Raw genomic sequence first — 4,789 nt, forward strand, 5'->3', positions numbered from 1 at the left:
GATTTTCATGCCATTTGTCCAGGGTTCATTATGTAACCTGTGTTATTCCATTTTAGAGGCCAGAATTTAAAATAAGTAGGAAGACATATAAAAGCCCCCTCCCGCAGACATCAGTCAACCCTTCATGTTATCTATCAGCAATGACTTAACCTTAGTCGAGGTATTTCTGTCCTTGCAGAAAAACCTGGATGTAAAAATACATCCAGTCCTCCCAAAAGAATGCATGGGAATTCCCCTTCGGCCTGTTTGATAAAATGACAATGTCTTGTACCTCTGTTGTGAGTTCTCTAATTAAGAGTTTTTGCAGGTGAGAACCACTCTTTTGTGACTTCAAGAGCCAATTCCATGCAATGACACTTCTGTAAATTTGTTTCTTCTCCGAAAAATAGGAGTACCGAGCACCAACACCTTCTCTGGTATACCCATGACAGCCATTATAGTTTCTTTGTCAATATTTACCAAAACACTGCTATTCACTTTAAGAACGCATCTATTTTCTGTATCATATATGTTCTTGCATTGCAAAACTAATTTAGGGCAAGGCACAACTAGAGGGAAGGCGGCTGCCTCTACTAACCCACTTTGAACAATTCTATCTAGCATCGAGTCAAGCACTAGTTTTTTAATTCACTCCAAGAATTCCCAAGTTGGCTTGGGCTAAAGAGGTGTCATCTGAGTCAAGCAGTGTACTAATTATAGCAGAGGTGCGCCCTAAGTTGGGTAAAACAGGCCTCGTGGTAGGTATTGAACAGGCTTTTCACAATCATTTTTTTACAAAAACACAAAATTCACCAGAACAAACATATACTACTTCTGCTTCTTCCTCTTAAACAAGCAATTAAAAATGCAAAAAAGCTTTATCAAGACTCACTTGTTATAGTCATCCAATTCTCAGCAGTTTTTACCTCTACGTCTGTTCTTTGTCTGACACTCAGCAATTTATGAATCAAGAAATGAGTTGGGAGGCCTACATATAGATGTAAGAAAATCAAGTGAAAGATTTACATGCCTCAAAAATCCTACTAGTTTACTCCTGATTTGATATCAATCAGACACCTCATTTATTACCAATCACCTCTGCACGAAAACCCTCACTTTTAATAATTATCCTTTGTAAGCATTTTTAGAATTGCTGACATGATGGAATATTCCCCATAGGTGCCAATTTTTCACCATCTTCTCAAAAGCATTACCTTTGCAAACTGGGTTGAATCTTGAACCGAGAAGGTTCAATGGTTCCAGTTCAAAATATAGCATCCCTGGCTTGACTTTCAAAAATATGAGAGGAGACACTGCAGCTGAATAAATAAAGGGGAGAAATAAATAAAGGGGATGTAGAAGTTGATGCAAAACACAACTTCACAAAAGCCACAAGAATCACCTACAAGCAAATAACACGAGGAAGAAAGAAGTAGAGGAGAGAAGAGTGGCTCTCAAAGATGAAAATGTATTCAAGAGAGAAAATAATGAATGAAAATGTGTTACAAAATACAAGGAGATCATTCCTTATAAAAGGAGATCAACCACTCTCAAAAAGGAAACCCTGAAGTAACCCTAAAGAGATAACAAGACATTTAATAAATGGGAACAATTATTAAATGTCAACCTTATAAAGTGAAATCTTAAGAGTGGACAAAAGGTAATAAACCTTTTACACTAACACCCCCCCTTAAGATGAGCAACAATGCATGCAAGAGCAAGTTAAACTACAATGCAAAAGGAAACTTGGATCCCAACGACATCACCTGATGAGCTACCAAATCACACCAAATCTCTGTAAAGAGGAGAAATAGAGAAAACCTCGTGGGAAAAGCTCTACTCCAAAAAGTGATGAGAAAACATGTGGAAAAACATGAAAGGAAGGCAGGCCTCACTAAGACCCCCAAGGACAACTTCCTTCACCCCAAGCATGGTGCGCAACTGAAGATAGTGCGATGATGCAAAAGATTTAATGAAGATGTCGGCAACTTGCCCTTCTGTAGGAATGTACTCCAAGAGAACACCATCCTGAATCAACTATCGAATGAAGTGCATGTGGACTTTGATATGCTTAGTACGTTGATGCTCCACTGGATTGAGAGAAATATGCATGGCACTCAAATTGTCACACCAAAGCATGGTGGGACTATCTGGAGGAAACCCAAACTCAGTCATCAACTGTCAAAGCCACAAAATCTCCTGACTAGCTAACACCGCTGCTCGGTACTCAGCCTTGGTAGATGATAATGCAATAGCAAACTGCTTCTTGCAAGACCATCTGATAGGACCAGAGCCAAGACAAAAAATGAAGCCATAAGTAGACTTCCTATCATTAGCGTCACCAGCCTAATCGGAGTATGTAAAGCCAACAATGTGTGGGGATACTATAGTATAGTGAATGCCAAAATGTGTAGTGCCCTGAATGTACCTCAAAATACATTTGGATGCTAGCCAATGGCTTTCATGAGGATCATGGGAAAATCGAGAAACAAGACCAACCGTGAAGGAAAGATCAGGACGTGTATGCGTCAGGTACAACAAACTGCCAACCAAGTGTCAACATAAAGTGGAATCTGCTGAAGCAGTAGGACAAGTGGTAGACAAGACAACACCTGACTAAAATGGTGTAGGGGCAAGCTTGCAATCAAGCATACTGAAGTGTCGGAGCATATCAAGAGCATACTTCTGCTGACAGATGAAAATACCAACAGAAGTCTAAGTAACTTGTAGGCCCAAAAAATAGTGCAGAAGACCGAGATCTGTCATCTCAAACTGATCCATCAATGCTCTTTGAATACTCTGAATCATGGAGGATGAGCTAGCTATAATGATGAGATCATCAACATAGAGCACATGTATCACAATATCAACCTCCTGATGTTGAATGTATATTGTATGATCGGAATGATAGTAGATGAAGAGTGTAGAAAGCAAGAAAGACTCCATCTTCTCATACCACACTCGAGGGGCTTGTTTGAGATCATATAATGAACATCGAAGCCTGCAAACTAAAGAAGAGTCTTGCACAAAGCCCTGAGGTTGTTCCATATAGATCTCCTCATGAAGATCACCATGCAAGAATGCACTCTTCACATCCATTTGAAAGATTGGTCATCCCCATGAAGCTCCTAGTGAAAGTACAAAGTGAATAGATTTCATCTTGGCAATGGGGGCAAAATCTCAAACTAGTCAATACCCTCAACCTGCAAGAAGCCCTTTGCAACAAGATGCGCCTTATACTTATCAATAGAACCATCTACAGCATACTTGGTACGGTACAACCACTTGCACCAAACCAACTTTCATCCTTTCAGAAGAGAACAAAGATCCCAAGTGTGATTCTTCATCAAAGAAGAATATTCCTCATCCATAGCCAAATCCCACTCTTGGCGTCCCGTCGCCTTTGAAAATCTCTAAGGATCTGCAAAAATAACATGACTCAGAAGACTAGAACTAGATGTCTGAGCTAGAGTACGACATGTATCTATAGGATCCCCTGCCTAAGGGCCAGCTACCTCAACTATAACATGGGCCCACCTAGGCAAAGGTGGAGCAACTGGTGGTGGTGGTGATGGTGGATCATAATCTGCATCATCCTCAAGAGATGGAGTAAGCAATGAAGGGGAATCCTGAGAGGAAGAATTTGAAAGAGGAAATTGCTCATCAAATTGGACATCTCGTCAAAACAAGAGCTCTATGGAATCAAGATCAAACAACCTGTACGCTTTCACATCTTCACAGTAGCCAACAAAGATGAGTGGTTGACTCTTCTTCTCCATAGATTTCCTCTGAGCATCCGAAACAAAGCCCATTCCTCACTACCAAAAACTCGGAATATAGAAACATCGAGCTTGGCATGAGACCAAGCCTCCTCAAGAGTCAAATGTTGCAATGCCTTATGGGGCATCCGATTCTTAATATAGTTGACACAATTGACTGCTTCAACCCAAAATGAAGACTACATATCCCATGACTAAATCATACAATTTTCCATCTCCCGTAAGGTTCTATTCTTTCTCACCATTCTATTGAGGGGTGTGTGGAATTGAAAATTGATGTAGTAAACCATGCGTAGTGCAAAAGTCTCTAAATGCCTAATTCACATAGTCCCCCCCATTATCCGTTTGTATCCCTCTGAGAGAAAAACCAAATTGCTTCTCCACAAATGTCTTAAAGATTTGAAAGGAATCAAAGACATCATATTTGTACTTAAGAAAGTACACCCATGCACATTTGGAGAAGTCATAATGAAGGTAAGCACATAGCGAGCCCCTAAAAAAGAGGGAGTAAGAAATGACATAAGGTCACTGTGGACTAACTCCAAGGGTGCCTTAGCATGTGTAGCTATTCTCGAAGGAAAGGGATCTTGATGATGCTTGCCAAGAACACATCCATGACAAACACCATCAGTGCAAGAGATTGGTGGTAGCCCAAAAACAAGTGTCGTGTACTCATCTGTTGTAAATATATGTAGTTGACATGGCCCAAACGCTCATGCCAAAGCTTGGTCACTGAGTCAGGATGAGCAATAAGAGAACCCACATTATCTGAACTCTCAAAGCCATCAAACTAGTATAAGTAAGATTGAGGATCCACACAGCAAGTAGCAATAACCAAATCAAGATCAAAAAGATCTCGAATAACCACGTCATGTGGTGAGAACTCAACTGTCTTACTAAAGCCAAAATGGAAATTTGATAAATTGAAAGAAGGTTCGTAGAAATGTCAGGAACTAGAAGAACGTCTTGAAGTGAACCATCATCCAATGAAATTGAACCTAAACTAAGAATTGAGAGTTGTCTAGAGTCGT

The sequence above is a fragment of the Cupressus sempervirens genome, chromosome 6, assembly GCF_028749045.1.
Source record: "Cupressus sempervirens isolate cs-2001-9-10 chromosome 6, ASM2874904v1, whole genome shotgun sequence".
Lineage (NCBI taxonomy): Eukaryota > Viridiplantae > Streptophyta > Pinopsida > Cupressales > Cupressaceae > Cupressus > Cupressus sempervirens.